This window comes from Vulpes vulpes, chromosome 13 (assembly GCF_048418805.1).
Source record: "Vulpes vulpes isolate BD-2025 chromosome 13, VulVul3, whole genome shotgun sequence".
NCBI classification, from domain to species: Eukaryota; Metazoa; Chordata; class Mammalia; order Carnivora; family Canidae; genus Vulpes; species Vulpes vulpes.
Window position 1 is genome coordinate 31267874 of NC_132792.1, and position 24419 is coordinate 31292292.

Below are 24419 nucleotides of genomic sequence, written 5' to 3' on the forward strand. Positions count from 1 at the left end.
CCGTGTGAGGGGCCGTGTGAGTGAGAAGGTGTGCTGCCCTGAGGTCAGGGGTACTTAGATGGAACCTGACGCTTCACTCTTCCCACCCCCTGTGTGACCTGGCACGAGGGTCTCTGCAAGGGAAGGATGCCAGGTGGGTTAGATGATTATGTCTTCCAACCTTGCTATAGAGTCAGTAATTCCCTCCATATATCACAGATAGTCCCCTTCTCCTCTGCCTAATTTTTTTTTTTAAAGATGAACCTAGAAAGAGCACAGGCTTTGACAGCAAATGGATCTGATTTTGAATGCTTTGTCCTCCAGTTATTAGCTGTAGGACCTTAGGGAAATTCTTCAACCTCTTTCTATCAGTGTTCTTATCTATAAAGTGGGGTCATAAACTTGCTTGCATGAGGTTTAAATGAAAATGGAGGGGGATCCCTGGGTGGCTCAGCAGTTTGGCACCTGCCTTCCGCCCAGGGCGTGATCCCGGAGTCCCGGGATCGAGTCCTGCGTCGGGCTCCCTGCATGGAGCCTGCTTCTCCCTCTGCCTGTGTCTCTGCCTCTCTCTCTCTCTCTCTGTCTTTCATTAATAAATAAATAAAATATTTTTAAAAAATGGAGCTATGTGCTCACCTGTTGCCCATACTCAGTGAAGATTTATTTCAGTTTTTACCAGGGTAAGCTAACGCACACCTAGTTCTAGTTTTCTTTTGAGGTCCATATTGAATACTACTTCTGACACAGAGTCCTTCCTGATACCACTCCTCTTTTTCCACCTTCTGTTTTCTTTAGCTTCCATAATATTTCTTGTGTTGACACTTGACACATCTTAAGTTTATCTTCCTCTGCCTTACACAAGCACAGTGTGTCTGTGGTACCTTCTCCATTCTTTCCTTTTAGGCCATTGCAGTTACCTTGGGTGAGAACTCTATCTTGGCTCCACATCTCTGGCACCTGTACTTAGAGCTGCCTCCTTGTGCATGTCCATGGTGACATTTGCATTGTGATGTCTGGGAACACCTGTAGACTAGTGCAGCCTGCAGACCTGCCTGCAGTGATGTTTTGTATCTATTGGACTCTCTAGCAAGTATGTGTCAGATTAACCTTCATGGTCCTCATATTACTGACATATAAAGCAGGGTTTTCCAGCTATAGAACCTATTCCCAAAGTACATTATACAGCACAGATCAAAATGGAGAAATCCAAGTGGAAGGGAAGGAGGGGAGAGGATGGACCCTGATCATCCCAACACCCCACAAATCTATCCTCTCAACCGTCTTTGATGCACCTCCAAGGAACTGTTGGACTGGATCATCTCTGGACTTCTATGCAGAAGTGGCGCTCACTGCCTCCTTCCTTAGTGTCTGGAAGGCAGTTCCCGGTGTGAGTTCAGGCGGTTCTCTGGGGCAATGACAGGATCTGAGCCGAGCAGGGCCTGAAGACTTGCTATGGACACTGCCTTCATCTTCCCTGGCATTGCACAGATGAAAGGCCCTAGGGAATAAAGTGAGGGATGAAAAGAAGCTCAGGAAGTGACCATCCTATGTGTGGTGTCAGTAAAAATATAACTTGAAACTTGCCAAAAATGAAATTGAAGACAAGTGAAAAGGAGACCTAGAGGAATGCAACTCCCCCGTCTGAGTGGTGGGATGTAGGTGTGCAGATGTGCCTGCTGAGTGCAATGTGGGCCGGAGCATTAGGATTCGGTCCTGGCTGCGCATAGTGACAAATCCAGCATCTAGTGGCTTATCCAAATAGAGGTTTTGCTTTTTCTCACATAACCACGAGTCAGGAGGTAAACACTGTAGGCTGGTGTTCTGGTTCCAGGATGCTGCCGGGAGCGTGTGCTTGCTTCTCAGCCGCCTTTGACATTTGCCTCATGTCCTTTTCCCTGTCACTCTGTGCCCCAATTTTGGCATTGTGTCTGTGTTTAGCATTAAGAACAAGGAAAACAGAGACATTTCCATCAATGTCTATCCCTTTCAACAGGAGGGCAAAGGCATTTAGTTACTGAAACCCTTTGATTACTTCTCTCTAGTGTCTTCTTCAGAATCCACGGCACATTTCTTCTAATATTCTTACTCATGATAATCTCACTGGGTACAAATCCAAGCAGCTCTCTTTACTGAGCAACTACTGGGAGCAACTGCTGATAACCACTTCACATTCATTATCTGCCTCTTGCATTTATTCAAAATTATTTACTGAATGCATTCTGTGTGAAAATAGTAAAACTTAGCCTAACTGCTAGCACAGTTCATCAGTACCCAGAATATTTACATTTCTAAAGACTTTCACCTGAGAAATAAGCTATGAATGAGTTGCAGGGCCTTCCCAAAAGTTTTCTATCCTGAGATAATCTGAAAACAAAAACAAAAACAAACAAACAAAAAAAGACAAAGAAAGAAACAAGCAAAAGCCAGGGACATTCTCTGGGGGAGGAGGAGTTGTTTTTCAGATGTTATTTTAATCAAAGACAGAATTTTCAGTTATCAAAACTGACCCAAAATGTATCTAATCAGAACTGCCAACTATCACAAGAATTTCAACTATACATATCACTTTCTCTCTTTATTCTGAGACCCAGTAAATCTGAAAAGTGGGCTCCTTTGCCTATGTTCTACATTTGCAAAGAATACAAGAAAAAGAACAGAAATCTTCATTCAGAACTCCGACATTGTCTGTGTACTTTTTTCTTTGATACATGTGCCAGGAATGAACAAAACAGCCAAGGACACTGCACTTGAGAAACATGCCCAGTTGAGAACTAAATTCCATCTACCTTGTGGTATGTTTTTCATGGAGAAAACATAATCTTATTATTTTATATCTGCACCTTTTGTATGTCACTATTAATTAAAACATCCTAGGTAATAGCATTAGCCGACTGGACTTACACAGTCCCAAAGTACTTTTAGAGGTATCCAGGATTTAATCCACACATCGATTACTGAGCTGAATGTCATTAATCTAATTTTACAAATGCAGAAACTGAGGCTTGGGGCAGCTTAGGGATGTCCTAGGATCGTGCAGCCAGTACTCAAGGAAGCTGAGATTTGTCCCTGTGCCTCAGTTCCATGTCCAGGGCTCTTTCTGTCTTCTCTTTCCCAGTGACATAACCTGGAAGCTCCAGGCTGCCTCATTTTCAAAAACCCTGTCCTGTTGTTGCCATAAATAACACTCGTACTTGACTCACCAGGTAACTCAATTTTTAGCTCAGAAGAGTGGTCGCAGTCCTGATTGCACACCGAGTGATGTTGACCACAAAGACTCCTCAGGCAATGTTCCTTTACAACGAGGATAAGTGGCAGCAAGCTTTCTGACACAGATGAGGAAGAGGAAAAAAGGAGGCAGCAATACCCCAGAAGCCATTTGTTCTGCTAGTTGACCTGGTCTGTTTGTATTCTACTGACAGAGCCTTTCAAAAGCTCTACTTGATGAACCTGGGTCACACATCCAAAGGGGAAGAATATCCCCTTCTTCCCCTCACACCTCACCATTTCTTCCTACTAGCTTCATTTCCACAGTGTTTTCTGCTCTAGTAGGGTTTCTCAGCGTCCGTACTGTGGCCAGATTATTCTTTGTTGTTGGGGGCTGCTCTGTGCACTGTCAGATGTCTGGTAGCATCTGTGACCTCTGCTCATGGGACTCCAGTAGCAGCCTTCCAGCCATAACTACCAACAGTGCTGCAGACATAACCAAATGTCCCCTGAGAGGGAAAAACTGTCCCCACTTGAGAATACTGGTCTACATATGACTAGAAAAGAAGGTACAAACACATTGGCTTATCCCAGTAGAGGCAAATGGCAAGTGGCTCTCCCCAATCTGCCTAGTGCCAAACCCATTGCAATATGAGTCCCATCTCTATAACTTTTAAAGTGAGACCGGGAAAGAATGATTAAAGACCTCCTAAATTAGAGATCATATGGCCTGTTTTATAGGTCTTTATCCAACTTGATCGCACCATAGAGCTGACACCATACGCCCATAAATTTCATCTAACCTGCTTTTCCAACATTTTTAAAAAGATTTTATTTATTCGGGCAGCCCGGTGGCTCAGCGGTTTAGCGCAGCCTACAGCCCAGGGTGTGATCCTGGAGACCCGGGGTCGAGTCCCGCATCAAGCTCCCTGCATGGAGCCTGCTTCTCCCTCTGCCTATGTCGCTGCCTCTCTCTCTCTCATGAATAAATAAATAAAATCTTAAAAAAGATTTTATTTATTCATGAGAGACACAGACAGAGAGGCAGCGACATAGGCAGAGGGTGAAGCAAGCTCTCTGGGAGGCGCCCAGGTCGGGACTTGATCCCAGGACCCCAGGACCACACCCCAAGCGGAAGGCAGCCGCTCAGCTGCTGAGTCACCCAGGCATCCCAACATTCTACCCTCTCCTGGATCCTGTCCCTTGCTGGCTATTGCATTTCAAACTTCATAGGAAGTTCTGCTCTGCCAACTTTTTAAGTCTGGTAGATCCCAGTGTCCACCGTTAGTCCTCTCCTCACCTGGCATGCTTTCTCTGGAACAGCTTATCTATGCTTTACCTTCTGTCTTTATGACTTCTACTTTATAACTTCAGCTGTTTTATTTCTTCGAAGCACCAGACTTACATCGTGAAAACTGAATGCTCCAAAGACATCTGAAAATAACCTCATCGTGACAATATTCACGACTTTGCCATTCACTTAATAAATATTTATTGGTCATCTACTATGTGCTAGGCCTTATTCTCAGTACTGAGGATATATCCATGACTAGAGTTCTTACTCCAGTAAAACCTATATTTTAGCTGCAAACTTCACTTCTTTCTTTTTATTTTTTTAAAAAAAGATTTTATTTATTTATTCATGAGAGACACACAGAGAGACATAACATAGGCAGAGGAAGAAGCAGGTTCCATGCAGGGAGCCCAATGTGGGACTCGATCCTAGGACTCCAGGATCACACCCTGAGCTTAAGGCAGACACTCAACCGCTGAGCCACCCAGGCATCCCAAACTTCACTTCTTTCTTCTTCTCCTTCCAATCCAATTGGTTTCTAATTCTGTACATTTATATTTCAGAAATATATCCCAAATTCTGACCCTCCTCCGCATCATTAATGCTACTCTCATTCTCTCACTTTTTCAAACAGCCTCCCATATGTCTTTGAGGACCCTTCATCCTCCAATTTATTCTCCACATTAAAGCCAGAGCTTTCCTCATAAACAGAAAAAAATGTTTATTTTCACTCCTTTGCTTCAAAATCCCTGCTGGCTCACTATCACTAGATGATAAAATTTAAATTCCCTAATTAGACACATTCAGTTCTACACAATCTGGTCAGAACTAAACTCTTCAAACTCCTTAATGGTCCCCATCCTACACCAACCAAACTCCATCCTGGCTGCACCCAAGACCCACCAAGACCCTCATGCTTCTGTGATACAGAGACATTTTCACTTCTCTGCTTCTTTGCAAATGCTGGACCTTCCATTCCACTCTTGCCTTTCCCCCTACCTATGATGTTCTACTCATTCTTTTCAATTCTATAAAATGTCATCTTCTGATCCATTCAAAAGACATTGTCATTTACTCCGTCCTTTGGTTCTCAAAGGAATTAGGTGATAGCATTCAGTGCTTAGATCATTTTAAAGTATATCCACTTCTAAGTGTGCCTCTTCCACAAAATAATAAGCTCCCTAGGGATTGTGCCCCATTCCTTGTTGTATTTCCTACAATCTATATGGAATCTACATATACGTTAGCATATAGGTAGTGATAGTGAGGAGAAGGACTAACTACCATTTACTCAGTTTTGTTTCAGTTACAGTCTTAGCAGAAATCACTATTCCTACTTTAAGCATAAAGAGAAATATACCAAGTATTAAGGGGCTTATACAATTGTGGAGGCTGGAGGAGCAAGCTCTAGACAAAGCCTCCAGGAATAACTCCCAGTCCTCAGAATCACACATAATAAGGAAAGCAAATGCCACTGCTTTTGCAGGTAGCCACTCCCTCTGGAAGCTGCCGGCAACTGTCGCCTTGCCTCTGTCACAGTCTATGTCAGCAAAATGGGCACTTTGCTTTCTGCCAATATCTCTCTCCTTAACTCCATTCCATAGCTGAGTCTTAGTTTAGGTGCATGTAATTGACGGAACTCCCATCACATCCAGAACATTAGCTGCAAGAGAGTCTAGGCAACATCTTTTCTAACTTTCCAGCCTCTGAAGTGAGAGGGTGCCCCAGAGGAAGTTTCAGATGGACGTGGAAGAGCCAATCCACACTATCCACAAATATCTCCTTTGTAGCAGGCATTTTGACAACTGGGCATTCCCATTTTACCTATGAAGAGACAGAGCTCAGAGAGACTAAACCATGTCCTAAGTGACACAGCTGGTACTGGTAAACTCTGATTCAAGAATCAAATCACAATTCCAAGATGTGTTCTTTCTACCACACTAACTGTCTACAAGTGCTTTAGTTTGAGATGTTTCTTTCACAGAGGTTTAACAGAAATGGAACAACAGAAAGTTAACACATTCTATCCCTTGTCATTATCATCTTGTTACCATTACTCTAGATTTTAGGGAATATGTGTTTGTGATAGAAATCTTTGTCTTTTTACTGAGGTCTAGTGATAGGGTTGGGTAAATGTAAGGTTGCATGAAATCTGATGAGAAATACCATTTTTCACTGAAAGTTCACAGATTCCAAATGTAAACTGAGTGGCAGCGATGCCTAAAAACACTCAGCTATATTTCCAAGTGCCCTGTTAATATTCTACAACACAGCACACTCTCATTCTGAGTCAAGTCAGTGCAAAATTACTCAAGTCATCATCAGTAGTAAACTAAGATTGCATCTTCTGGTTCTACACTGAACATCCTGTCTATGGCTTCCTGAATCATTTCCTGATCACTCTTAGGGTCAGGAAAATCCATTGATTGACTGATCCCAAATAGCATAGGCAAAAAAAAGATCCTCAGAAATATATCAAGGGCTGAGCTCAAGTCAGACCACCTAGCTAGAGAAGTGCTAAGAGAGAGGAGCGACAGGCCATCCCCAAAGTACAGTCCTCTCATTCTCAAGGCAGCTGTCAGACTGAAGGTCTAGGAGAGCCTGTGGAATCCAGCAATAGAGCTCTAAAGAGTGCATGTCCAGAGTATGAAACAGGGACCTTGGTCACAGACAGGCTCCCAGAAATGGGCTCACAGTGTGTGTGAGGAAAAGCACTGGACCCTGAGACAAGACACCTGGTATCCAACTCCCTGCAGAAGCCAAGGTAAACCCGTGAAGGGTTCTGTCTAAAAGAATCAGTGTTGATATGTGGTGTGAGGGCCATAGATTCACTTGGGTGGTTTCCTGCAGCAGCCAGCAGTAGGAAATGCGCATAGAAGGATAGAAATGTTTTATCACCAAGATTCAAAGCCAGAGATGCCAACTTCTGTCAGCAGTCCAAGGGACATGTGAGAAGCTATACACCACTGATGAAAACAAAGGAATTGAAGGTTAAGTAGAGACTATAATGCAACCTGGAGGAAAAGTGAGGACTGAATCAAAGCCTGGGGTGAATACACAAAGATAAACTCAAAATGGATGAGAGATCTAAATGTGAGACAAGAGTCCATCAAAATCTTAGAAGAGAACACAGGCAACACCCTTTTTGAACTTGGCCACAGTAACTTCTTGCAAGATACATCCACAAAGGCAAAAGAAACAAAAGCAAAAATGAACTATTGGGACTTCATCAAGATAAGAAGCTTTTGCACAGCAAAGGATACAGTCAACAAAACTAAAAGACAACCTACAGAATGGGAGAAGATATTTGCAAATGACATATCAGATAAAGGGCTAGTTTCCAAAATCTATAAAGAACTTATTAAACTCAACACCAAAGAAACAAACAATCCAATCATGAAATGGGCAAAAGACATGAAGAGAAATCTCACAGAGGAAGACATGGACATGGCCAACATGCACATGAGAAAATGCTCTGCATCACTTGCCATCAGGGAAATACAAATCAAAACCACCATGAGATACCACCTCACACCAGTGAGAATGGGGAAAATTAACAAGGCAGGAAACAACAAATGTTGGAGAGGATGCGGAGAAAAGGGAACCCTCTTACACTGTTGGTGGGAATGTGAACTGGTGCAGCCACTCTGGAAAACGGTGTGGAGGTTCCTCAAAGAGTTAAAAATAGACCTGCCCTACGACCCAGCAATTTCACTGTTGGGGATTTACCCCAAAGATTCAGATGCAATGAAACGTCCGGACACCTGCACCCCGATGTTTCTAGCAGCAATGGCCACAATAGCCAAACTGTGGAAGGAGCCTCGGTGTCCATCGAAAGATGAATGGATAAAGAAGATGTGGTTTATGTATACAATGGAATATTAGCCATTAGAAACGACAAATACCCACCATTTGCTTCAACGTGGATGGAACTGGAGGGTATTATGCTGAGTGAAGTAAGTCAATCGGAGAAGGACAAACAGTGTATGTTCTCATTCATTTGGGGAATATAAATAATAGTGAAAGGGAATATAAAGGAAGGGAAAAGAAATGTTGGGAAATATCAGGAAGTGAGACAGAACATAAAGACTCCAAACTCTGGGAAACGAACTAGGGGTGGTGGAAGGGGAGGAGGGTGGGTGTTGGAGGGGAATGGGTGACGGGCACTGAGGTGGACACTTGACGGGATGAGCACGGGGCGTTTTTCTGTATGTTGGTAAATTGAACACCAATAAAAATTAATTAAAAAAAATAAAATAAATAAAATAAAATATAATCTCTCTTTGGTATGCAAAAAAAAAAAAAAAAAAGGTGAGTGATAGACCATTCAGTTTTCAGATTATCTGAGGTTCATTTACAGTGATCATTGCTTACCTGAGTTATTGTCGTTGACGTTTACCCCCCAAATCCTGATTCAGGAAGGCATCACACTCTGATCACAGATCCCTTTCTTTCCAGTTTACATGTACAACTAGCTTGACTACACCTATCCCAGGACTTCACCAGGACCTTCAACAACACTACTATCTTCCCTGCCCTCCCCTTTCAACTGGGATTTCAAGCTATATCTTCAATCACCTCCCTGTCCACCCACTCAATATCCTTGCTCATTAGCCCTTTCTTCATCTACTGTCCTGTCAAATTCCCATCTGTGGCTGAGCATACCTCAATGCCTTCTTCATACCTCATTGAGGAGAAACTACACAAATGGAAAGACTGAGATCAACAAAAATTCATAGTCAACAAACTTAAATGGGCACCCAGGAGGGAAAAATCTGAAAAAGCCAATATAACATGAAGCCAGACATATGCATGTTTAAAAGCTCTACGGGTAATCTTGATGTGACAATAAGATCTCCCTTGTGTTCTCTCTCTCTCTCTCTCTCTCTCTGTCTCTCTCCTTCCCTATTTCTCCCTTTCCCCCTTTCTCTCTCTCTCAAATAATCATAATAATCTGAGCTCCAAATTGACTTGATGTTTTAATAATCTCTATCTAGAGATAAGCCCACAAGGAAGACAAACTTGTGGAAGAGAAAGAGATGGTCACCCAAGCAGCAGTGGCTCTCAAAGCACTAGGGGGCTCTGGACAGCCAGTGTTTTGGTGACTGTAAGAGGGCAAACTAGCAAGAGGTAATGCCAGCTCAAAGTGTACTACTGAATGGAAGATCTCCAGAAACCAAAGCAACAGGACCATACAATTGTTATGTCCTTTGGGTAAACCACTCAGCTAGGACCAGCTCAGGGTGAAAACTACAAGGTGGGGACTCAAGTAAATCTTGGCTAAAAGTGGTTAAAATGAGTGTGTATTGGGAATGAACAAGCATTGGTGGCACCCAGCCTAGACTGTACCATTTGGAGAAAGTAGCTTAGCCAGAGGTTCTTCAGAACAGAGTGGAGGCACACTCTCAAAGCTTTCATGCCTCCCTTAGAGCAATGGGAGTCAGAGTCTGGCTCATTACATCTTATCAAATGTCCCAAAGCAGTTCCATTATGTTCTGAAAAGTAAAGAGTTAAGTTATGGTAGAAAGAACTGCGTACAACTAATACATACAAAATCAATATAATCTGACCTGGATTAGGCCATTGATCAGATATAGTCCAAGGGTTTGGAATGGGGAAGGGGAACCCAATGACAATCTTAAGACTGACAGGATCATAATGTGAAAAGATGGTGACAAAAATATTTGGCAAAGGCTAGGAGGAAAGCAGGAGCCTCGAACCCCCATGACGACTCACTGTTTCTAACACTAGTCAGGGAATTAGATGAAACCTGAGCCTTTTTCAATATATCAATCAGAATCCCCCCAACTACCACCACCAATGGTTATATCGGCTTTTCAGATTTTAGATTGTATGTTCATGATCTAACGTGTTCAAGATCTCCCGAAGTAATATCCAACATGCTTCTAGCAGAGAGGTTCAACTCTCTGGATCCATTGACAACAAAAGTCAAAACAGACTTTGCTTCTAAGCCATGATCCATAGCCAACCTTAGCACCATCTACCATATTATTGCTACCATTTTCTGAACCTATCTTTGTGCCAGGTTCTAAACCTACCTTATCTTCTTTAATCCTCACAGTAACTCTGTGGGGGTAGATACTATTATTGTCTTTGTTCTTGAGGTGAGGAAATGGAGGTGCAGAAAAATTAATTTTCAGTAAAATCACAATAGCTATTAAGTGTCAGAGCCAAGCTTAGGGCCCAGGTCTGACTGAGCCAGTGTCCGCCTTCTTAGCTACCATGCCGCACTGCCTGTAACCAGCCTAAATGAAGTTAAAACCACACTGAGGGGATGTCAGGGTGGCTCAGTGGTTGAGCATCTGCCTTCAGCTCAGGGCGTGATCCCATGGTCCTGGGATCGAGTCCTATATCAGGCTACCTGCAGGGTGCCTACTTCTCCCTCCGCCTATGTCTCTGCCTCTCTCTGTGTGTGATTTTCATGCATAAATAAAATCTTTAAAAAAAAATCAACCACATTGGAAGAGATATAGCAGCCCAGTCTAGGCAGCATCCTTTTTTGAAAGGTAAAAATAAATAGGTGATGATAGATGATAGATAGATAGATAGATAGATAGATAGATAGATAGATAGATAATCATGGCAGCCATAAAGCAAAGGAAACCATAGCTCTAAACGGAGTTGCATGTTTGGCCTCTCTTATGCCTGCCTCTTTAGTTTGAGTTTTACTAAAGCCTGTGCTCCACACTCAGAAGCAGTCAGAAGTGTTTATCTTCGATCTTCTGTGAAGTTGATGCACAGGAGAAAGCAGTGAGAATAACAACAGCCTGCAGTTTGGGGACATTCACCACGTGACAGGTGTTCCACCCTGGTTTACAGGTCCTGCCTCATTCATTCTTCCAGCGATCTTGGGAGGTTGGTGCTTTAAAAGCTCTGTTTACAGATATGCAGAGAAAATGGACATACAGCAAGGTTAATAACTTGCCTTAAGTCACATAGCTAGTAAGTAAAAAAAAAAAAAAAAAATTCAAACCTGGCAATTTGATTCCAGGGCCTGTGGGTTGTGCCTCCTTAAGAAGTTTCTGGGGCCAATGCAAACCGGATGTTAAATGACACATGTTCTGTTTTCAGCATAATTTCAAATTCCACTGAAACACTGCATTTTGCCACCTTAGTCCACCCTCCAGCTCTAGACTATGTAAAAGGCAATCAGAAATTCTTTCAGGGTTGTAGAGGCAAGCAATAAGGAATGCTTTGGATTGGATCATTTCTCTTCCCTTTGAGTCACCCATCCATGGCAGAGGGCAAGGAAGTGATCCTGCCCCTTTCCATGTTAAGCCAAGTGAGAGGCCTTCAAAAGAACCATTTAGGGAGCAAAACACATGCTTTTGGAGCTTGAAGGCAGCAAGGACCAGTCCCTTACTTATAACTGAGAAGTCTAAGTAGGAAGAGTCTGGGGCTAGCCAAAGGGCCTCTAGCCACCATGTTCAGAGTGGGAGGATCCCCAAGGAATCTGTGTAGGACCCTTGGGAGCAAGAGTTAACACAGGACATTCACTGACCACACAAGGCCCCAAGCCAAACAACTTGCCTTGTCCCTGTGTGTCCTTTGTGACCCCTATATCCAAACCTGGCAAAGCCCAAACAGTAGGTGCTGATAACCAGGGGGAGGAAAGTTTGAACAAGGAAGAGAAGCTGGGTCTCCTCACCTGGCCAGCTTGCTTGGCATTCAGTCTCAAAGCAGCACTGAGCAGGGAAAAAGGAGGAGTTTTAACTTACTTTTCCCCAAAGACAAGACTCCAAGACAATCAGGATGAGGCACACTGCTCTTTAGAACCCCAGATTGGAATAAAGTAAATTTAGCATGAAATTCACTCACTCACTAGCCTAGTGATTTGGGTAAGGAATGTAACATTTCCTTTTCAGTGTCCTTGAACCAAGAAAAAGGAGAACATGGGTTTCCTGTGAGGGTTAAATGAGATACTGCACGCCTTCCCTCTCTTACATCACCTGATGCTCGTCAAGCAGTCAGTGAATGAGAGCTAGTTTATTACGACTGCTCTGACATCACACATTTTGTCTGTCAGAAGTTCCAGCATATTTTGCAAAACAGCCTGCATTGCAACACCAGCATCACATGTTACAATGATGTGGACTTTGGAGAAAGATAGGCCCAGGCTCAATTTTAGCTTTTCCACTTATGGATTATGTGATCTCAAGCATGTTATTTGCTTTCAGAGGCTTAATGTCTTCAACTGGATTTTCATCTGTCTTATTCACTGTTGTTGTTGTTGTTTTTTTTTTCCCTCCAGAGCCTAGAACACTAAAGTGGGAAGAAGACACTCAATACATATTTATTGAATGAATTAATTCCTCTGTAAAATGGTAATAACAATACCTATCTCATGCTGTGATTTGGAGGATTAGAGGATATGGCAAGATGATACATTGGCTTATTAACTTTTGTCTAACTTTTGCTTCTCTTCCCCCCCCCCCCTTTTTCTATCTCCCATGTCCTAGGACCATAAACCTCTGTCTTGGACTTCCTGGCCACAGAGGAAGAACTTCTTTTGTTGCATGAGCTGCCCTAAAGACAACCTGCACTCAGGCCAGTCTAGCGGAACCAGATCCTTGGAGGGAAATTAGGGAAAGAACTCAGGAGGAGGCCCCACTCCCAGGTACTGTGTAGACCAGGGCCTGAAGCAGAGCCAGAAACCTTCACCCAGAGATGACAGAAGCCCTAATGGAGGTGCCTAAGGGACGGGTGGGGATTTAACACCAAAGTTGGAGGTCTCAGCAATGGCTCAGGGACTAAGCTGATTAAGAAGGAAGACACACAAGATAAACAATAACAATGGACCAAAGACCAGAGATCCTATCCAAACCTCCTGGACAGTGCAAATCCTGAGGTTATGTTACTCCCCCAAGGGAGGGAAAGAAGCCTGTTCCTCCCCAGCAACCAACCCTTGCTGGTCCAGACATAACCATATTTAAGTAAAAGAGAAATATGTATTGTACATGAAAGTTGTAGAGCTAATTCATAAAGGTCCTACAGATGTAGAGTTCCTGACCTAATAATGTCAGGCACTTAGTAGAAACTTAACAGATGCTAGTTTTCTCTTCTTACTGACCAGAAAATTCTGTAATGGTCAAATTTGTCGATCTTGGAGATGATGGAAGAAAGCTCCTGCTCAAAGTAGGAGCCTCATGTTGCAAAATAAAGAACACCTCTAAAGAATCAGGATTTTTTACCTCATTATCTCTACTTCCTGTCTTTCCACTCCTATAGTCAGCTGGATGTTTCTCCAAAACTGCACCAGCTACTATCTTTTTACATTCCTTAAAGACATTAAGCAAATACCCATCTCTGCCCTTTCCTTGCATCCATCTTTCGGCTTTAAATATTTGCCCTTCTTTTCATTTCTCTAAGTCCTGTCTATTGTCCAAGTATCACCTACTAGCTTTACCCCTTTACAGAAACTTCCTAGTGCCTATCAAACACAGTGCTTAGACTTTACAGAGGCTCCATTCAAACATGCTTATTCATTTAATAAGTATTCTTTTAAGTGCTTGCTATGTCCAAGCTGCATGAAAGCCAACATTTTTTTGCCTCATTTGTTCACTGCTCTATATAGTGACATATATAGTGGATATTAAAAAATATCTGCTGAATGAATGAATGAATACTGCTGGTGAACAAAAGAAATAAGGTCCTTGTTATGAATTATAGTTGTCTTATTAGTGACAACAACAGCAAGTTCTTCTTCTCTATAACTCATAAATGAGAAAATCCCCCAAGGTTCTATTTTGGATGCTCTTCTCTCCACCCCCATTCCAGTGACAGAGCCATCCATTCCTGCAACTTGAGCTATCATCTCTATGCTAGCGAATTTGCTGGTTAAGAACTTATTTTTCTTCTTTCAAGAGAAAAGATAACTTCTTTTCTGTTATATGAGTAAACCTAAACCAGAGGCACATCCTCAAGCTAAGGGTACAATTCTACCTTTACATCACCAACTAATCTCCCAAGACACAGAGGAAAAGAAAGAAGATCCATAGACAGGCAAGTTAGGGTTGCACTTTCTCACAATTCCAGATGAATTCAACTCATGCTGGCAGAGGAAAAGGAGTTTCACATGAGATTTTAGATGGGCAGGGAAGGAAGATTGTCTTGGACCTGGCCAGAGGAGGAAAGCACTTCTGTTAACAGCTCCAGCATCTAACAAAAGCAATCCAGCCAGGTACTTCATGTGCATTAATTTAGTTAATATAACCATCCTGATATTATTGTTTCCAACTTACAGACGAAGAAAACCAAGTCATAGAAGGACGCCTGGATGGCTCAGCAGTTGAGCATCTGCTTTGGTTCAGGTCATGATCCCAGGATCCTGGGATCAAGTCCCGCAACGGACTCCCTACAGGGAGCCTGCTTCTCCCTCTGCCTGTGTCTCTGCCTCTCTCTGTGTGTCTCTCATGAATAAATAAATAAAATCTTTACATTAAAAAAAAAGAAAACCAAATCGTAGAGAGGCACAATATCTCCCAACATTAATGGAGCCTGTAAATAGCTGGGCTGGACCTAGCTGAAGCCAAAGCGGAAGCTTTTGCCCACTATGTCATACTGTCCTTGTAAATATGAAGTGATATTTACAAGGCAAAGCCTCCAGGCATAAGGTTATCCCAGACGTACCTTGGCAAGACAGCGATTAGAATCGCATACATATTTCTATCTTGGCCTCCTTCTTACGTTCCAGACCATGTTTATAACTGGGTTCTTTTTTTTTTTTTAAGATTTATTTACTTATTTTTATTTATGATAGACACAGAGAGAGAGAGAGAAAGAGGCAGAGACACAGGAGGAGAGAGAAGCAGGCTCCATGCCGGGAGCCCGACGTGGGACTCGATCCCGGGACTCCAGGATCATGCCCTGGGCCAAAGGCAGGTGCCAAACCACTGCGCCACCCAGGGATCCCTATAACTGGGTTCTAAAGAATTTCACCAGATTGTCCCACCACAATGCTAAGCTCAAAATGTCTGAAGATGAAATTTATTACCTTGTCTTCCATACCAGTTTCTCTTCTGTGAACATTATTCCTGTTTTTTCACTCACACTGTCGACAAATAGTAATATCTGTTTTTATTCCTGTTCACTCTACACCAAATTAGTTGTCATGTCCTCTAGGTCTGACTGCTGTAATATCTTCAAAACAAGACCCCTTAATTCAATTGCTATAGCCTCAACCCTGGTTTCCACTCCTCACTACATAACAGCCGTTAGCCTTCCAGCTGTTTACAGGTAATTCTCTCTCAAATCTATCCAGAAGATTATAGTAGTCTCCTTGAAGCACAGTGCTAATCACATTGCTACCCTATTCCAAAACCAAGCCTTCTATGACACCCCTGGCCCTCTGCAACTGCATTCCAAATGACAAAGTCTCCACTTGCCATTTATCTCCAAGACACCTCTCAAGCCTATTCTCCTAGCCAGCACAAACCATTTGCTTTGGCCAAGTGGCTTGCTTTGTACGTATATTTCATCCTCTTGTTTTTGTTCAAACATTCGCCTGTGCTCTTCTATCTACTGAATCCCCTCAACCATAAAGGCAGTTTCTGCGGAATCTTCTTTGAGCTGCTCTCTACCATGACCCTGAAATCCCATAACATTTCTTCTCTTCTGAACTCAGTCTTTCTGTCTCCCAACTGTATCCAATGTGGTGGGCCAGTCTTGCTCTTTCCCAGCCACATCCAATGTAGTGGCCAGAGTAACGGTTCAAAAATGCAAACCAACCCTGTCCAGATTCTTTTTTTTTTTAAAGATGTTATTTATTTATCTGAGAGAGGAGCAGAGACACAGGCAGAGGATGAAGCAGGCTCCCCAAGGGGGGCCCAATGCGGGACTCGATCCTGGGGCCCAGGATCCCGCCCTGAGCCGAAGGCAGACACTCAAACTCTGAGCCACCCAGGCATCCCCCTGTCCAGATTCTTGATGCGCACACACCTGTGCATGCACACACATGCACACATATACACATATCTGTTGGTCTTCCTCGTGTTGTCTTTTACAGGGGTTGCAGGATCACTGCAGGGGGAGTGCATCACTCAAGATAAATCCATAGAGGTTCTTATTCTGCTGCTAATCAAGCTGCTTTTGTTTTTCAACATCACTTTCAAAAGTATTTACATACCAGTCTATCCTGTTTATAGCCACTGTATTTATGTCACTCCTATACTCGAAAACTTCAATAATCCTCCCCTCCATTCAATTCTCAATATCCAGAGTGTTCCAGTCTCTAGTGCTTCCTACATGCCTCTGCTATGCTATGCTTTGCCAAATCAACTTTCTTCTCAAATATTCTGGCCTTACTTTCTAACTATAACATCCTTGTTTGGGTCACCACGAATGTGTATAAACTTCCACTCCTCAGAACCCCAACATCACTTTGTTTGTACTCCTTTTATGACACATACTACATACTGCTTAGTACCTTAATTTTGTAATAAATGTATTACTCCACTACCACATTGGAAATTCCTATGTTTGATAACCAGCCTGTCCTGTTTCCCAGGGTGACAGTTGATTTTAGAGGTCAACATGGCTTGGTGGTAGATGCTCAGTTGCTTAGTCAAATACTAATCTAGGTATTGTTGTGAAGAGATGTTGTAGATGTGCTGAACATTTATAATCTGCTGATTTTAAATAAAGATTACTCCACCCCCCACCCCCATGATGTAGGTAGGCATCACCCTACCTACCAATCGATTGAAGGCCTCCCAAGCAAAGCCCAAGGAATCCCAAGGAAGAAGGAATTCTACCCCAGGATTTTATGACATGAAAGTCCTTCCTGAGTTTCCAGCCTGCTGACCTAACTGTGTGGATTTTGAAGATTTTATTTATTTATTTATTTATTTATTTATTTATTTATGAAAGAGAGAGAGAGAGGCAGAGACACAGGCAGAGGGAGAAGCAGGCTCCACGCAGGGAGCCCGACGTGGGACTCGATCCCGGGTTTCCAGGATCACACCCTGGGCTGAAGGCAGCGCTAAACCGCTGAGCCACTGGGGCTGCCCCCTGTGTGGATTTTGATCTCAAAACTTGAAACATCAACTTTTATCTAAATTTCCAGTCTGCCTGCCTGCCCTGCAGATTTGGGAGTTGCCAAACCTCTGTAATCATGTGAACTAATTCCTTAAAATAAATTTCTCTCTCTCTCTCTCTCTTCCTCCCTATGTTTACACACACACACACACACACACACACACGCACACACACGCACACACACACGCTCCTCCTTGGCCTAGAGGTGTGCTAGCATCTGCCATGCCCTGATGCCCTGTGTCTATTTGTAATGATGATGCTGGCCTTGGCCACCACTCTAGACTATCCTCCTCCTCAAAGTCAGTTTCTTCTTGAAGACTTCATTTGTAAACAGCTGTCCTCAATTACGGTCACTTCAATCCACCGAACATGTTATAGAGCACCAAACCTCAAGTGCAAAGGTACCTATTCCCTTCCTCCAAGAGACCTCCTTGGTCCCTATCCAAATTAGCCGCACATCTGCCTAACTAAAAGGCACCACTAAGTTAATCCTTTCCAAAACGGAGAGAGAGTACACCAAAGTAAATTAGTATGTTCACCTCTAGCTACCAATTAATGACATTTTGTTGTTGTTTTGATTAATTAGCCATGCATTTCCATCAGTTACTTCTCAGGAAACATAGCTCAAATGGATCAATGAATCGAAGAATCAGTTCTCCTGTGGTCCATGCGTTCTGTTTTTTCCTCCCACGCCAGCCCTCAGGAATTTCCCATACTCTATTTTATGGTATTTATATTTAATAAAAACACATTGCAATCTCACACTTGGCATGTAGATGTCGAGTATATGCTGTTCAAGGCCTTTTGAAACCCAGGCAAGGGACTCTGTGCTTAATTTGTCAAGCAATGGGGAGCCATTGAACCTGAGCATTTAATTTCAAAGTAATAAAAGACTAATTCTCTGCTTTATCAAGACTACAAATTCAACATACTACATACTGGGATTTTTTTTTTTAGAGCAAGCGATAGCTCTGTTAACTTTTCTTTTTTCCCTTTACGAGATGCTACTGGTAAGTGCTTCATGCCTGCAACGCAGGATCAGAGGTTTCATAAACTTCTGTAAAAAACAAGTCCAGATTGGAGAATTTTCAAATACTAATTTTTGCAAATCACATTTCAAAAGCAGAGCATTTGCATATTCAAGGTGCAATCCCATGGGATATCCTTTATGCCCAGTCTCAGAGAGCAGTGATTTCTATATTTTTGAACTGGCACCACCTTCAAAATATGTCAGCTCCAACGGTGCAGTAGACATAGGCATTAATTAGCCAGGCTAATTATCCAGACTTGTTTAGACGAACCAAGTGCTGAAGCAGCGTCAGTCTGTTGGCTCTTCCTTGAACAACTCACAGCCAAACACCAACTTGTGACTAGTAAGTCGCACAAACACAATTTGTGACTTAGAGATTCTGCGTTCCCTGAATGCAGGTCCTTGCTCACAAAGCTCAGTCCACAGCCAGCTCTGCCTCCAAAGGTGCTTTGAAGAAAGGTCTTTCTGTCTCCTTACAGCAGAAAATCAATACTGCGCGCTGGAGGGGAAGATGCAGAGTTAAAATGTCCTCTTCCACGGAGGAGTAAACACCACCTCTGCGTTAGGGATGGCACAGCCCAGAACTGCAGGCTGCAGGATGGCCTGCAAATCAAAACCCTTCCCCGAGCAAAGGGGCAAGGGGAAGGCTCAGCCCAAATCTGGCACAGCAGAGCCCTTTGCCTCATACCATCTCAGTTCTGTGCGACTGCAGATCCGTGTGTGCTTGCAAAATTGCATAATGTGCCATTTACCCAGCTGTTACTCCAGCAAATCTATTCTTTGCACACTGATTTGCCTGCCTGCCTAATAAATCCACAGGGAGGGAGCGAGGGAGGGAGAAGCAAAGTTTTCACCCTGCCAGTGTGTTCTGGGCCTCTCCTTCATCTCAAACTACCTGCCCCTCCCACCCTTGGAGAAAATCATAGGCCTCAAAGCTCCAATGAATAGGAGCTTGGCGTGGATCTTCTTTACCCTGCTTTCACCACTTTCCGGGAGAGAGAGGTTTTTCATGTCCTTTGTGACTTAACCTGGTTATGTCTCCTCCCGAGGTCTAACAAACCAAGGTTCCTTTCCTCTCGGCCTCTCCCTCGCTGCTCTCCTGTTTTTCCTGAATTGCCCTGGTATTTCTGGCTTCTCCCCACATTGAGTCAGATCCGAGTCTGGGTTGCAGAGCGCTTCCAACCTCGTCACTAAACGCTAAAGGTGGGCAGGCTCCCCCAGCTGTCAGCAGCCCACATCCTCAGGCGGGTATTTTTCCGCTACAATGATGATAAAAGGTAAGTACGTGCCTTTGCTGGGAACCGTCTAAGAGCAGAGCTTTGAGAACAAAACATTGCTAGTTCCCAGGGACAAAAATTCGCATTTTTTCCTTTGTGCCACCACAAAGCTCTGCAAGACCCCGGTAGAAGGGGAGCCCTAATTACTCATGGCACTGCAGATGAGCTGTGAGAAGCACGAAAGAGGGCCGATGCACAAAGGTGGGGGGCCACCGAGCCTTGCCCGAGCCCCCTGGGAATCAGAAGTCAGAATCAGCTGGGACCCCCTTGTTTCTGCCAGAAACAGAACTGCACGAGCCCGGGCTCCGAGGAAACCACTTCCTTGTTTCTGTTGATCTTTCTCGCTATTTATGAAATCCAAATGCAGAAGAATTTCTGAAGTATTAATCTCTCCTAATATTAAACCACGTATGCGTATATAACGATTCAGGTTATAGCGTGTAAATCAAGGGAAACACACAGATGTACTTGGATTTACGCAGTAGACATGTTTTGGAAACGTGGATAATACTCTATAAATCAAAGCCCTTGGGGGCTTCATTTCAAAAAGACGTTTGATTGTGTATCCATTTATAAAGCACAGAACATTTCTGGCAATGTGATTTCTCTCTTGCATTTCTCTCCCGCCCGCCCCTCCTGCCCCCAACAAGGTTTTCTCATTTTAAGATGAGCATAGCGGTTTATTTCTTCAAAAAGAAAATTCTGAGAAGTTTTCTAGATTCCTGTCCCTCTATTGCAGTGATCATTAAGGCTAGATTTTGAATAATTTATTATTCCAAGTTCTGGAATGATCCCAGACATAACTCCTGAATTCCACACAAGCCCCTTAGTGTCACATGCTCAGGGAGATGCAGCAGCCCCCCTCGAGAGTGGCGCCGACTCGATGCAGCTGTCCTTGCAGGACTGTTGCCCCTTGACCAGAATTGCCCGCTCGCTTAAGGCACAAACATAAATGTGGGAAATATCTGAATTTCATCCTAATCACTCAGAAAGCTGCCCCTTCTCTCACTCTCTCCCTCTCTCTCTGTCTCTCCCTCTGTCTGTCTCAAGAATATAGATTTCAATTTACTTTAACAGGGAGTTTGCTAACAATTAGGACTTCCAAAAAATAAAATGCATTTACTTTCGAGCAATTTTCTTCTCCATGAGGGTGTTCTGGTACAATCTGGATGACCACTCATCAGGTATCTTGCAAAAGTACCTTAGAGATTGAAGTTGGTATTAACCAACCAGTAAGATAATTTTTTTATTATGCGTGTATGTGTTTTTCTTTATTGTGGTAAAATATGCCTAACAAAAATCACCGTTAGTGGGGTGTCTGGGTGGGCTCAGTCAGTTTAGCATCTGCCTTCGGCTTAGGTCCTGGATCAAGCCCCACTGCTCAGCAGGGAGTCTGCTTCTCCCTCTGCCCTTCACTCCACTCGTCCCCCCCGCCCCAATAAATAAATAAAATCTCTGAAAAATTTTACCATTGATGACAGTCCATTCACAATGCTGTGCAACATAACCACTGCCTAGTTCCAGAACATTTTCATTACCCTAAAAGGAAATCTGTACCCATTAAGCAGTCCCTCCCTATCCTCCCTCCCTGCCTTCCCAGCCCCTGGCAACCAGTAATCTGTTTTGTATCTATCTCTAGGGATTTGTCTGTTCTGGATATTTCATATAAATGGAATCATATTTTTTATGCGGTCTTTTGAGTCTGGCTTCATTCTCTCTGCTTCAGCAACCCTTCTGGGTAAAAATCATTTCTAGTTAATTGCTTTGAGATCCATCTTTCATTTCCATCCTCTCTGTTTCCTTCCCAGGCTCTGGTCTGTGTTGTTTGCATCTTATTTGGTGTGAAATCGTGTCCAGGGATTGCCACCCTGTGGAGCGCCCCAGGGCCACCACACTGACAGCCCTCCTGCCACCACTTGTTTCAGGTCTGACTGGGGCCACCCGTGGAGAGAGAAGGGGAGCAAATCACCCTCGAACTTCTCCATTTTTTCCAAAGGTTTTCGTATTTTAATATAAAATGTGAGAGGCTCTTTTTCCCTTCTTGACAAATTTAAGTGATAATTAGCTGGTAACAGAAAATCTCCCCTGAAGTGTCACAGTGTGCTTGTACTTAACAGAGCCACCCTCAGATCTGCACCCCAGATTAGCTCTAAGTGGAACACTTGCTTATGTCCAAAGAGCTGTCACTGCTCACCTCATTCCAGACGTTCCTCATTAGGCAGAGCACGCGCATCATATCTGCATTTCCTTCAGGTTGACAGAAGCAAGGCAAGAGAGAGCAACTGTGGTGTGCTGGGGGGCATGCTAGACTCCAGGTGATAAGATCCATGTTCAAATCATATTGCTGCTATGTACAAGTGACATAACCTTGGGCAAGTCATGGGACAGCCTGAACCTTTCATTTAAAAGGAAGTTTTTTTTGTTGTTTGTTTAAAAGATTTCATTTATTTATTTTAGAGATAGAGAGAGAGCAAGAATGAGTGATGAGAGGAGCAGAGAGAGAGAGAGAGAGATAAGCAGACACCACGTTGAGTTCGGAACCCTACATGGGACTCCACCCAGGCTCGACCAGGAGCTGGAGCCTGGACTCACGTGGGCCCTCATCCCACCACCCTGAGATCATGGCCTGAGGTGAAATCAAGAGTCTGAGCCACACAGGGGCCCCAACAGGAGGGTCGTTTTAAACAGTGGCTAATCTGATCAGATTGTTGCCAAGATCAAAGCCAAGAAAAATAGTCACATACATGTGAGCTCTTTGTTTTGTTGGGTTTTTTTTTTTTTTAAGATTTTATTTCTTTATTCATGAGAGACCCAGAGAGAGGCAGAGACATAGGCCGAGGGAGAAGCAGGCTCCATGCAAGGAGCCTGATGTGGGACTCAATCCCAGGACACCAGGATGGTGCCCTGAGCCAAAGGCAGACGCTCAACCACTGAACCACCCAGGCATCCCTGTAAGTTCTTTGTAAACTGAAACCCTACTCGCCAAATGTCTGCTAGCATGTAAGCATCATGAAAGCAGGAACTTTGCCATATTTTCTGCTTCCATGTCTCATGGCATAGTAAATACTTGGTAAGATTTTGATGAATTAGTGAAAGAAAGAATACCATTATTATCAGTAGCCAAGGCCACAGTTAGTCCCTAATGAGCATCATTTTTAGGCAGTTGCCAGGATCATTGATAGCCAAGTGGCCACAAGGTAGTGTCTTACTCCATTGTATTTCTTCTAAATGATACTAGACTTGGAAAGGAAACGAGAAGCATTGTGCTACTCATGTAGAGAATAGGAAAGAAATAGGTGACTTCAATTTGAAATGGGCTTTTGTCATAAGCTTAAGAAACCTCATTCAAAATTTACTCCTCCCCATTTCCTTCTTCCTGGGTTCTACACCCCTGTGATTATGCTTTTATTTCATGCCTGTCACAAAGCAGATTTACTTCCTACTATGTATAACCTTGGGAAGCCTGTGTTTTCCGGTTGAGTAGCTTCTCCCAACTGAAACTAACTTCTTCCTTCTCTGCCTCCTTCCTTCCTTCTTCCTTTCCCTCCTTTTAATCCCTTTTTTTTCCTTCTTTATTGTTTTGGCATTGATTTTCAATTTTTTGGTTTGTTTTTATTGTTCAGGCAGAGAGATAATATGTTAATGTAAGTGCCTGACATTATGTTATTTCAGCCCTAAATACTTACAACCTTAACATTACATTTTTTAAAAAAAGGTATTTTGTCACACAACCACAACACTGTTATTACATCTAACAAAATATTAATCTCTCTTTTCATCTGATACCCAATCCACCTTCTAATTTCTCTAAAAGAATCAAAATGTACTTTTACGGTTCGTTTGTTTAATTCAAGGTCCACTGGTGACCTTTACTGTAATGGGGACAGAAACTTTGTATTTAGTTACTTGATTTCTTTGCTTCAGTGCAATAAATGCTTACTGCTTGATGGGCACTCAGTGAAGGGTTATTGTTTTTTTTTTTTTTTTCGCCATTGGACAGACATTTATTGACCCCCTTCATGTGCCAAACAATGTCTTCCTTGCTGGTGATACAATATTAAGACATAGTTTTTGTCCACAAAACCGCAAAATTTAGGTGAAGCAAAATGAACATTGAATTAATTTTTTTTTAACATTGAATTAAATTAATGAAGACAGTCAAGGCAAACCTATCAAGCTGGTGTTTGCTATTTTTCCTTCAGAGAAGGGTTTTGGGTGGAGTTTGATAACATTTTCCTGACAGTGGCATCAAATGATTATTTCATATAGCTAAAAACAGAGCTAAAGTTCCACTACATGAGTGAGACTTCAGAAAGTTTGCTGAACATAAATTATTTTTTGTTGTTTGTCTAGAGCTACTCTTCATGTTTTATTTTCAGAAACTGGATATTTAAGTATTAGGGCACCCTGCTCAATGGCAAAACAATGCATTATTTAGTGGCTTTCTGTTCTCCACAAGATAAAGGGTCCCTCCTTAGGTCTGCCAGACCCTATATAATGCAGCCTTGTCTCCTGCTCCAGACTCACTCCCTGCCTCACATCTTAGGCTACACCAAAACTGAACACCTAATGCTACCCT